The following is a 13,239-nucleotide window of genomic DNA, read 5'->3' as shown; positions in this document are numbered from 1 at the left end:
AGCTTTGAGTAAAGATGTGTTTCATTCGAACCGCTCGGTAAGACACAATAGCCAACAGGAATCTAAGAGGAAGAAAAATCAATTTTTGTAATCTTGTTGTGCTTAATGAGACTCTGCTTGACTGTTTCCCTCTACTGGCCTGTTGAAAACCTGTTTACGTGTGTGTGGTTGGACAAATGAACCATGTAACCCTTCTGTTATGATTTGGTTACTACAACAGTTTTTACGACTTATCATCCCACTATTTGTGTTAGCTTATTGCAACAAACATGTACGTTCTCGAAATTTGTCCTTTTATGTATTTAACATGCTGTTTCTGTGGAAAGTAAATTAACTTAGTACCTGGAAACTGTTGTGTGCTTGGCAGAACACAAAGTTTATTTGCACTGTAAATATTTATGTTAGGAACATAGCGAGACAGTTTCTTATTGCAGATCTGTCCGTGCATATGGCCATATGCTCGTATCATGTGCAGTTCTGTGTGCAACTGGATGGGATTGTCTGTAGGTAAATGTGTGAATTGTGAGTGACAGTTCTGTCTGCTTGTGACATCTTTGGAATAAACTCCCGCTGTGCGTCCCCCACGTCCCACCGTGTGTGCGTGCTGGTGTGTACGTGAGCTCATGTGTCTGTGTGGATAATGAGGAGAGAGTGATTTCCACCAGTGAGAAACTCAGCTTCCTGTCAGCACTGTTGCACACGTGAGTCCCATTACGAAACCACAGGCTGTCCGTCTTTATATATTTGCGTTTTTTTTTTTAAACTCCATGTTTTTGTCATCTTTTCAAAATTGTTGATACTTTTTTTAAACAACTTAATCCTTTTGTTTACAGTAGGAGTCTGTTGGTTGCATGTGTAAATTTCACTAGCACCTCATTTGTGTGCATGGTGCAGATAACCCAGAAATGGAAATATAGTAAGAGAAAGCTTGTGGTGTTGCTATTACTATAATCCCCAGTTTCACAGACACAATTTAAGTCTAGTCCTAGACTAAAATGCATGTTTGAGCTATTTTAACTGGAAACAACTTGTACTGACATATCTTTAAATATGTCGGTGCCTTGGTTTTGTCTCAAGATGCACACCAGTCACGTTTTTTTTTTTCTAGGGGACATTTATAAAAGAGATTTAATCCTGGCATAATCTAAACCCTGTCTTTGAAACCAGGCCAAAGTGTTTAAAGTTCAGTTTTAGACTTTATGCCCACATGCTTATTGGCTCAACATCTGGGCTAGTAACCTAAAGGTTAGATGTTGAAATCTATGAACAAGCAGCATTGTGCACTTAACCTTAAGCCCTGTTCACACTGACAACATTTTGGGGCAGAAAAGCAACCGGAAGTCTTTAGATTTCAATGAGAGTTGCTGAAAAAAGTTAAGCCAGAAATTGTGAAATCAAAATTGAGTGATTTTGATTCATGCATTGATTGATGATTGTTCATCTTGTGCATTATGTGATGCTTTTATGCACTGCCACAATTTACTGTATATACAGTTGTTTTCCTCAATGTTCACTTTTAGCAGCAAGAAAATGTACAAATATCAAATTTTCGGTAAAACTTTAGTATGGGGAACATTTCTCACTTTTAACTTGTTGCGTATTAGCTTGCATATTGGCTGTTTATTTGTACTTATAAAGCACAAATGAATGCCTTATTCTGCATGGCCATATTCTACATCCCTAAATCCTACCCCATACCTAAATTTAAAAGCTTCAACGACTACCTTACTAACTGTTACTAAGCAGTAAGTTAAGAGTTTGTTGAGGCAAAAGTCATAGTTAATAGTGAATATATGTTTTCCCCATACCAAAGTTTTACCAAGTTTTTAAAAGCTGTGGCCCGTTACACAGCCCACCAGTAACATCATTCAGCAGACGTACCACTACTAGCAGCCACCAATGTAGTGTCATTGTGAACTGGGCTTTAGGTTGTTCCAGATTTGGAACTTGGTGATATGACCATTCATCAGTGTAGTTTCAGTAATATACCTGAGGAAAGAGAGCAGAACAGAGTATTCCTGGTGCAGATCTTCCCAGGGGTTAGGTCACAAACATCCTTCTATGCCGGCTTTTATATTTGCCTCTGCTAAGCCATGCGTGACAGGTAATAAATTAGTTTTGTTTCAGATGCATGAAATGGTTTGAAACCTGCAGATAGGTATATGTATTGTATTCCTTTTGTAGTTGAACTCGCTGTTTGAAACATCCTCAAGTCTCGATTTTAAAGTGGTGTCAGACTACAGATTTAAACATGATTTCTTGTACTTACAAAGAGAGAGAAATGATGAGAATTTCACCATTAGGATAGCATATTTTTCCTTTTGAAGTAATATTGTGTCCCTGACCAGGGAATTGTACTTGTGATTTGAGGTGAGTCGACTTCTTGTTGACTTTGGTTTAAATCTGTTTAGCATTTTTCTGGGAGATAAAGCGTGGTACATTTTCTTTTGACATTTGTGCATTCTGGGTTGCCAAGGTAAGGTTTAATTCACCCTGACAGTAAGCATTGGACTAAACAAACCAACATGTTTTTCGCTCTCTTGATTTCTGTAGGCACAGTTGCTTCCATTCAGCAAACTGCAACCATGTTGTAAATGTCTCTACTAGATGCATTGAAGGTCGGTAGTGTGTATGTCTATGGTTGTGCAATCTGTGAATGTCTGTGTTTTTCTTTCTCTGTGTTCTGTGCATTAGGCATCTCTGTTGTATCAGTGAGCTTCAGTCCCTCTGCCACCCACTCACACATCTATAAGTGTTCCCATGGAAACATGACTTTTTAGCTCCATTATCCCTCTTAATGTACCTCACCACACACAGACATACACACACACAAATCACAACTGCGGTGTGGGCTAGAGGGCGCCAGTGAGTTTTTGATTTTGTCATCATGGGCATTGATAAAATTCAAGGGGAATGGTCAAACTCATTCCATAAATTAGCATGGTTCACTTTGAATAATCTGATATCAGACACTGAATGCTGATTTGAGTGTTAATTATAGTCCACACATTTTTCAGTATTATGAATGGTGTTGTGTCATTTCAGGGGATTATTGCTGTTGCACAATCCTCCCCAGCAGTGTTTTGTGCTCCTGCCGTCCTGTATTTTTCAGCACGTTCAAGATGAACGTTTTCAAGCCCTCATAGAATGCGCTATTTATTTTATTTGGCACAGCTAACATGAATGAAGGTGATATTAGAATCTTGTCAGGGCGATTCATGTCACTGCACTGCTTTGGGACGGAACATCCTCTTGGAGTGAAAAGGGAAGGTAAACATGGTAAATGCACAGGTTATTTCCACTTTCTGGGGAATGGTCATGCATGCTCACCCAGACCTCTCGGATTCACTCGCACAAGAAATGTGACACGGTTAAGCATGTAGAAAATCAAACTAAACAGCCTGACCAACTGCAGAAAGGGAAAGAAAAGACGAATGGATTACGTTTCTTTCATCACAAACCACAGGAGCCCCCTGCTGAAAGAACTCGAATGCAGCCTTCCGTGTTTACGCCAAGGGCTCTGACAAACAGAGCGAGGGAGGAAGGTAAATAGAAAACAGAATGGAGTGCTGTCTTCCTGTCCCGACTTCTGCACGCAGATGATGAGGAGAAGAGCGTTGGCGTCAGGCCAGGCGCAGAAAGCTGGGCACAGCGGCACCCACAGCTCGTTCAGTGAGAAAGTTGTGGCTAAAAGTTCAAGAAATTATTCCGCCAACAACCACAGACCGAATTTACATTTAATTTGTATAAAATGCATATTGATGAGGCTCATCTGCATGTTTTTGTAGCCACTTGCGACGCTCGAGTGGTTTGTAATCTACCAGCGGTGGACAATAGCTCATCTGTCTACTTGCACGCATACGGATGGAAGTGAGCACATCACGGTCAGCCTTCATCAAAGAAACTTCTGTGTGTGCCTCATTCTTCATTATCTCTACATATGACACCCATGACTGTTTGCCTCCAGGCCATAACCAGTGTGACATCTTCACTTAAACTACATGCTTGTGGGTCTGTGTGCGTGTGCTCATGCGAACGTCTTTGTCATCAGCGCATGAATGGTGCTATTGAAAGTCAGTGTGACCAGGAAACCATAGTGCAGACAGTGATGGTTTTGTGGGAAGGGGTTGCTTTTGCCTTTATGGACACGTCTGGACCGTAGAGCCTTGGAATGGGAAGCAAAGGATAATGCATTGAGATTGTTTGTGTGTGTGTGTGTGAGAGAGAAAGAGCATGCACACATTCCGTTTATTGATGACTCATACACTTTAGATGTAATTCCTCCAAAATGCCTCTAAATGAGTGAGTCATTTCATGAACTCATTTCTTAGCAGTAATTTAACGGCTATGGTTGTCTGAATAATGTGTTATTAGAATAACTTCATAAGACTTGACATAAGCAGATATTGACTTGACTCACAGCATGATTCTTCAAAAACCAACTGTAATTATCACAATAGCTCTAATATAAACAGTCTTGAAATACAAGATTAATCAATTTGTGCATGGGGAGGAGAAATCCAATAAAATTCAATGCATGCAAAAATTGTCACCTTGTTCATAATCTCTCTGCTGCCTTATGATTATACCGGCTGAATTTGTTGACTGTTGTGTTGCTGCTGTTATTTGATTAGTCTCTTGCCGTTCCAAGCAGTAATATACACAGACGCAATGTTTTTTTGTTTTTTGTTAGTTTTTTTTTGCTTTGCTTTGCTAGAGGCACAATTTTATTGCTTTTCTTGTGACCTTTTGGAAAACTGTTACCATCTCTATTCTCTCTTCTTCTGTCCATTCTTCCCTTTGGTCTCACAGTTAATATTGAGGTGGTGATTTATCACTTGTGTGAGTCTGTAAGAAAATGGGTTTTCTCCTGGAACAGAGGCGGAGCTGACAGATTCTTTAAAACTGCACATTGCAGCCTCGCTGGCAATTACAATGTAGTTCCAAGACGTTCCAGTGTGTTCAATTGACTTCAATGGGGCATTGATTTATTTTAGGCTTAGAATCTGCACACATCTGCTTTCAGAGTGCTCGATTTAAAAGGAAAGGCTACTAGCAGGGTCTTATTGCAGTTTGAGTGTGTTAGAATTCAGCAGTCATGTTCCTAAAGTGTGTCCACTCTCATCAGATCACTGCCAACGAGAGGGAAGAGGCTTCATGGTTTATGACCAGGACTTATGTCCAATCTTAAAGGCCATTCACAACCAAGGATAATAAATTTAATGATAATTTTAACTATAAAGTTTTAATAATCATTTTAAATCTATGAGAACAGGGAAGTCCGCACCACAGCTGTAATAATAATTGCACAGGAACAATATGCTCATCATAGGCTCCAGATGAAATCTGCAGAGTCGTTTCCACATTTCATCTACTTAAACTCTAAGAAATGCTTGGTTAAAAACAACCCAAGTTGGGTTGAAAATGGACAAACCCAGCAGTTGGGTTAAATGTTTGCTCAACTTGCTGCATAATTTTATTTGTTGGAAATTAACATTTATTAATGTTTAATAAATGAGCATTTATTACTAAGTTTAATGAATAATAATTAAAACAATAAACATTTATTAAATTGCTTATTAATAAATGTTCACCTTTTGATTATTATTGTTGCCTCTAGTAATTGTGTCTGATTTAATTTCCAAACTATTTTGGGTTCATTTTAAGCTAGCCAAATAGTACTTTTTAAACAATTGTTGGGTTAAATAAAACTCCCCCGCATGTTGGGCAAACATTTAACCCAACCGCTGGGTTAAAACAACCTAATCGCTGGGTTTGTCCATTTTTAACCCAATTTGGGTTGTTTTTAATCCAGCATTTTTTAGTGTATTTAGAGGGAAAGTGTGCAAAAATGGACCTGGACGCTCACAGAAATGCATGAGAGTTCTGCGGAGTTCTGAGGTTCTTTTGAATGGAGAATTGAAGGAGGAAAGACTTAATCCAAGATTCCACTTAAGGAACACTGAGATAAGTGTGCGTATGTGTGTGGAGAATGGGCGGGTATAAGTTGGATTATCAGTGTTGAATCCAGCGGTGTGTATCAGGGCCCCAATCCCACGATTATTCCATCCCCCCTCACACACACATAAATTAAAAACACAGTTTAACGGTTTATAATAATCATTCCAAAGCTTGTGATTATCTGGCATTCATGTCTAAGAAGTTAATCTTCAAGGTCCAATTCATCCAACAGTGTTTGAACTGTATTGGGGGAGATTGCGTATTAATACTGTATGTAAACCAGTGCTAGATCGGTCATCAGCAGTTCAGCTTGTAGATCATGGCACTATAAGAACAACAAGGATAAGTGTTTTCCAAACGAGTAAATGAGAACGTCTCCCACATCTTTCTTGATGTGGTCTGTGTTGGCTGTTCTTTTCAGAGATCATATCTGACTTTTTTACATGCATGTCCTCCATACTTCGTTATTTAGTTCACTCTGACTGTTGGCAGTTTGCCTTCAGGCTAAAACAGAATCTGTTCAGTTACTGATCCAGGGCCAGCTGTTGCCATCTAGCCACGTTTATTATTAAAGACAATTCTAAGCTTGAGTCAGCTGAAACCTTTAGTTGATGAAACGTGGTGTGCAGTGATGACAGTCAGACCCCACCTTCCGGCTGGCCCAGCACACATCAGCACTGTATTACTGACTCTGCTGTGTGGGAAATGAACTTTTATGATCTCTGATTTATTACCTGCATCAGTGGCTCTGAAACGCCCTAGGATTGCTTTGAGGAAAGCTGGAGGGAAAAGCCTTCAGTCTAGGTGAGAAATCAAATCCACTCCCTCCTCATCGACACATCACCCGCTGTCCCACACTGCTGCTCACACATGTATTCTGTGTCTTGCTTCTGTTGTGCGTTAATGTAAGTTTCATATTTCCACTTGATGTAGAGTGCGTATTTAATTTATTCATTGTTTTATTACATGTGAGTTATTTATTTTTTATTGAATTAATTTTTTTAAAGTGTAATTGTATTTTATTACTTAATTTATTTTAACAGCTATTTGCACACAGTTGCTGATCCATTTATTGGCAATATTTCATACTGCCCAGTCTTTCTCTCTCTTTACATGCATTTCATAATCTCACAACTCAGCTAATCTTTTTTTGTTTTGTTTTTTGTAACGCTGCAGATTCAGCAGCAGCACAACACTGCTCTGAAACTCTAGTGTGCTGAATATATTTGTGCTGGAAGTGGCTAACATCTTGATTTAAGGTGCTGAACTGTGCGTTTGTCTCAGCAAGTGCTGGGATCATAAATAAGACACCCTCTTAAACACTGAGAGGTGACCTCTCATGAATGTCATTGAAAACTAATCAAGTAGTGTGGAAAAGTTCAGAGTAAGCAGAGAGAAAGAACATAGAAGAGCCAGCAGAGAGCACACAAAAGTTTCAATATGCAGGTCTAACATGGTGTGACTGACCAAGGATGTGGTTTAGCTTCCTTCGTGAAGAGAAAAACTGAGGGAATGTGGAACGTGTTGAGACTCATGATAGTAGACCTTCAGGTGAAAGACCCAGTCTACAGGATCTTTGTCTACAGGATCAGCATCTCTTGTCTAAAGGCTTTTCAAGGGCATCTGGGAGTGTGTCCACCAAAGCGCAGTTGATCGTTTTGTATTTGTCCCGCCCCTCCTCCACTGTGATTGGACGGCTGGGTACAAAGTGACAGTGATGAGTGCTGCGTTTTACCCAAACTCGAGGCGACCAGTTAAAAACGGCCTGGTTATACTCATTGATACTTGTCCGCATGATGATTTTTACGTCGCGCGGCCCTCGCGCATGCAGAAAGAGTAACCAGAGCTTTACGTTCCTGCCGTTTTAAAAACGCAGCGCTCCCATTGAAAACAATTGGAAAAATACACTAGCCTTAGAAAAAATGCTTTGGTGGACACACGGCCTATATGCTTGGTTAGGATTAGCTGAGCAGCCTTTTGAAAACTGCTTAGAAACCCCTTGTTCAAGAGTAGTGATAGACCAGTATATCATATGGATGGATGGATGGATGGCTGTTTGGTCCAGCTTTGATAATGCACAGTCGGCTTTATGACTTAAGCATTTAATTTGACTGTCAGACAGGCTTTTTTTGTTTTGTTCTTACGTCAATGTATTTTACACAGTTGTGTGTACTTGATAATCTGAGCCTTCTGTTGGGCTACGAGTGTCTAATGAAGAAAAGGAGGATTTAGAGCCTCTGGAATTACACACAATGGTTCCATTTCTTAAAAAGAGAGAATTCAATCCAAAATAATATTTATTCACTATTTTCTGCGGTACACAAATTGTCATTTTGGAGTGAACTATCCCTTTATTTACCCATCAAATCACAGCCCAGTCATTAACATTGCCCACTGTTTTGTGGTCTTCCTAAGACATTGGTTAATTGAATACAAAACCTTATCTAGTCAAAGTAATGAGTGACAAATAAGACATTTGTTTATTGTGAGCTGCATGTCAGACAGCAACAGGAAGGAGCTTGGAGTCTAACTTAATAACAGGATACTGACAATGAGGATCAGTTGCTTTTCAATAGACCTCCTAATGGTATCGAAACATCTTTATCTAAGGAGATAACATTCAGTGCAGTCAACACCCATGACACTGGGCATCAGGAGAAATAGAGAGGGGGTGGACCAAGTGTGCCAATAGAAGGTATGTTAATGTGGTTCTATGCATGATTGTGTGCGGATCTTTATATAGTTGTTCATCATTTCCATATGAGTATGAATTGTGTCTGTGTGTGTGAGCTAGTACAGCTGGCTGCAGTATTTTTATTTTTTTTTATGGTCAACAGGAGTCCTGTGCCTGCTCAAGGCAAAAAGCACCCCCTGACAAACACGTTTTCATCTTTGAGTAAGACCCTGACTCATTTGATAAAGGTGTGAGAGGGAAAAAATGCATTTGTGTGCAAAAGAGAAGGAAGTGATTTGTGTGTGTGTGTGTGTGTGTGTGTGTGTGAGTGAGGGAGAGGAAGATGGATGGAAAACGTTTGACAGAGTCTGTTTGAACCGAGAGCTGCTGTGGAGGATTACGGCCCCTCTGATCAGAGCAAGGGAGGAAAAAGAGAGAAGGAAAATGGGAGAGAGAGTGAGGACAGGCAGATGTCAACATGTCTCTCAGATCCACTGGATTTGTCTGACCGGTGTTTGGTCTCAATCCATTGCTTTGAAATGCCACTATTCTGGGAGAGCTGTGGTTTTGATGAATTCTGTAAATAACTAAGTTTGATAAGTGTCAACATCAATTGGTTCATGACAAGTTTACACCATCAGAAACACTCACATAATAGATACAATACAATAATTCAAATGACAGTTCATTGTACTATCGCTAACGTCACTTTGACCCTCACATGAAAAGTTATAGAAAGCATCACAGAAATGGGACATTACTATTTTGCTGTTAATGTACATAAAATATCTTGTGTATTTATATGATGATATGACAAGTATCATAATATGCTTTTTGCATTCTGTTTACAATTCTGTGTTGCAGTATTCTGGTATTGACTATAACTGAGGCGAACTGAATAAACATGCACCTGTGCTATGTTTTCTATATCTAATCATATTTGTTAAAGGGTTAGTTCACCCAAAAAATGAAATTTCTGCCATTAAGTACTCACCCTCATGTCATTCCAAACCTGTAAGACCTTCGTTCATCTTCAGAACCCAGATTAAGATATTTTTGATATTTATGAAATCCAGTGGTTTCTGAACCACACATAGGCAGACATGTATTAACTACATGTATTCATTACTTCAATGAGCTCATTGTTTGTACCTTTAAATTAATACATTGTTTAAATTAATATATTGTTAGCGAACTGCATGATTTGTATATGTACATTTCTGAAATCCATTATTTAGACACACTCACCTCTGATAAGAGATCACTCTAAATTGTAATGTAGACACATCAATTTTCTGTAAAGCTGCTTTGAAATGATATGTATTGTAAAAAGTGCTTTAAAATAAATGTGAAATTAAATGAAAATATATAAAAAAAAATTTTGATTTGTCAATACTACATATAATAATATCATAAGTAGTCGCAGTGTATCGCAATATTATCATTAATTCTTTTGCCCACGATAATCATGCAGTAAAAATCTAATGTTGTACGTATGCGTTGGCACTTAATTTAAGTTCACAATGATTTTTTTTAGAAGATTTTAATTGACACTGAAGATTAACTGCATTACATATTATTTGTGTTGAGTGTGACCTTTCTGTTGCTCTCTCTGTCTCTCTCTTGAGCATCCTGAAGTCCCATCAGATTTTGGTTTGCATAGCCCCTACACCCTCTGGGAGGGCTGTAGATAATTAAAAACCTTTATCTGTATGTGCTCGGTGTGTAAACATATAACTCCTTTTCTTCCTATCATCCTTCTTTCACCCGTTCCTTCAGACCCACATCAGGGATGAATCCCTCCATCTGTCCATAGTGGGATAAGGAGCACAGGCTGTGCTAATGAAAGTCGAACAGGAGGACGTGTGTGTAAGCGTTTGTGTGTATGCGCAATTTTGCCTGTGTGGGTGTCAAAGAGTACGAGATTTTGTGACATGCCGTAATCAAAGTTGAATTGCACTGTTCTGAGATAATGCTCTTAGATCAGGGAGGATAAAATCAGGATTGTTCGGATGCCCTTGGCCCCCCACCCTCTCCCACACACATCTGATGAAATTCAAGGTCGAGTGTTTGCAAAGCCTGGAAAGGCTCCAGTTAAACATTTTGGTCTTAGATGAATTTAGTTGCTTATTCTTTGCCCATTGTTTTTTGTTTCTTTTCTTTTTTTTTTTTCTGTCCGTTGTCAATTAATGCCACCAACTGGTCTATGAGATCTTCACTTGACCTCATTTGACACTCAGATGGTTCATCTCAAAATCAAAAAAGTAGCATGAAAATAGTGAGTCTACCACTGCCAGCACCAACCCACCCAACTTGAAGCCAGGATTTATGCAGCCTGGTGTCAACTCAGTTTGCCATACTGATGCCCAGTGTGGAGCGTATGGTGCTTGGCAGTTGGTGCACGTTTTAACCAGAAGGCCATGAATGAAATAGCCTGGACAGGCTTGTTACAGCAGATCCAATCTGAGACATCAAAATACAGCATATGAATGCAAATGAACTTACATTGATGCTTAAAAACTATACATACACTGCCTTCATTATTGCTGTGATTTTTATGTTTCTAGCATGTGTAGCTTTTCATTTCTTAAACAACCATGTAGAAAGACACATCATGGCCATATTCCAGGATGACAAAGCAAAGATTCTTCAGGCTCAAACTGTGAAAGAATGGTTGGGAGGGAGCAGGAAGAATTGTGTTCAGCTTGGAGTCCAGACCTTAAATTTATTTAAAAAGTTTGGGATGTGCTGGAGTAGAATTTACAGAGTGCTCGAATCTTGCATTGTCAATACAAGATCATGATCAACCATTTATGCACCTCTTGATGGAAATAACATCACAACATTTATTTCCATCAAGAGGTGCATCAGTTTTTGGTCAAGATCTTGTATTTACAATGCAAGATCTTGCAATTGTTTTTTGGGACTGGAATTTGAAGTCTCTGATTATTTGTGCTGGTTTTCTGGAAGCACAAAAGAAATGGATCAAGTGAGACTTCCAATGTCTCTGTTGTATCCTAGAAAGACAAAGAATTGGAAAGAGAAGCATGAATATCCAATTATTTATCAAGTGAACACACACACTCAGATTAAACCCTAAATGTGCAGTTTCCTCACATTCCCAGAGTTGCTGCTTGTGTGTGGTATTAAACATGAATTCATTAGCACTCTTTGATGTGGCTACTCAGCATGTGGTCTCCAGTCCATGTATTTGTGTGTGTATGTGTGTGTTGCGAGCAAGCTTTCCAATAGAAGAACTTTTCTTTTGGCAACGTGCTGGAGTGTTGGAGTAACTCTGGGCTGGAGGTCAACTCATGTTCCCTGTTCAAGACACTGGGAATTCTGTTTCATATCCAACTGGCAATCTCCGAAAGCAACCTATGGGAAGATGCTAGAATTATAAACCCCTGTTTTTGGATGACCTTGCAGATTAGCTGATCCTAAAGCCCAGCGCTAGATGCCCTTTTAAATATTTTACCACTATGGATTGGATACTTGCTCTTGACATCCAACCATGCACAGAAAAGCCTCTAGCAAACCAAGCTGCATTTTACAATAGTTATATATCTGCATATTAATATTTTAGAAAGTTGTTGGAGCCATAGCCTAATGGTTAGTAAACATGCAACAGGTCCATTTAGTTGATATGGGAGATGGGAGAATATCCTGATTCAGTATTTCCCTCTCCTTCCGATAGTTTGCTATTGTCTCTCTACTTTGTCTATGTGTAAAAATGTCAAAAAGAGCATTTGTGTTTAATGAAAGGGCTTGCTTGTGATTGCTTTATGGGAAGGATGTTGATTTCGTCTTTTGGCTGCTATTTGAACCCACCAAGTAGCTGAGGGGTCATAATGTGTGTTTTGATTCAGCTTTACAAGACCACCATTTCCTCATGCATGGTTTTTACCTCGGCTCACATCTCCGTTCTCTCCCACTTTAAATGTAATCGCTAGTAAATGATATCTGCTGTAGTGTTTTGAAGTGGTTCTTTGCTAGACTTTTCTATAAGAAAACATTATCCCCCACTGCTCAGATTACATACACTACGATATTTCCAACCATTCCCTTCCATACACACGAACACAGCTGTAGTAGGACCATTCTCGTGAAGAATGGAAAGTGTGCAGAACCCTTTATTACTCTACTATGCCTCTGAGTGGGCTAACACTCCCTCCCTTAGTGCGTTTCTGTTTTCTGTTTCAGTGGCTAATCATTACTGTGGAGCCCATACCCTTCACTCTGTATAACGTTTTAATGCCCACTACAACAGCTAGGCAGTGATTTTCACATCTGCTGTGAACCTTAGCAGTTAAGTGTCAGCCTAGCATACCACTGCTAGCTTGCTCTGCAGCTAAAAAAACTGTTTATATAAAAGACTCTGCTGTCCATTTATTTTCAAACTTTTAGAATTTGTGCAGCTCAACACTACAGACCACAGAGCCAAAAGTTACTTACTAAGGAGCAAGCTATTTTTTTTTCCCCTTGTCTTCTTGTGCAGATATTAGCAATTCCTTCTAATTGGCCCTGTGGTCCACCACTACTCAAACATTGCAGGCATGACTGAGAGTTCTGCCACTCCTTTAGCAGTGTCAGCAGGTGAACTG

This window comes from Chanodichthys erythropterus, chromosome 8 (assembly GCF_024489055.1).
Source record: "Chanodichthys erythropterus isolate Z2021 chromosome 8, ASM2448905v1, whole genome shotgun sequence".
Classification (NCBI taxonomy): Eukaryota; Metazoa; Chordata; class Actinopteri; order Cypriniformes; family Xenocyprididae; genus Chanodichthys; species Chanodichthys erythropterus.
This window is presented reverse-complemented; position numbering follows the sequence as displayed.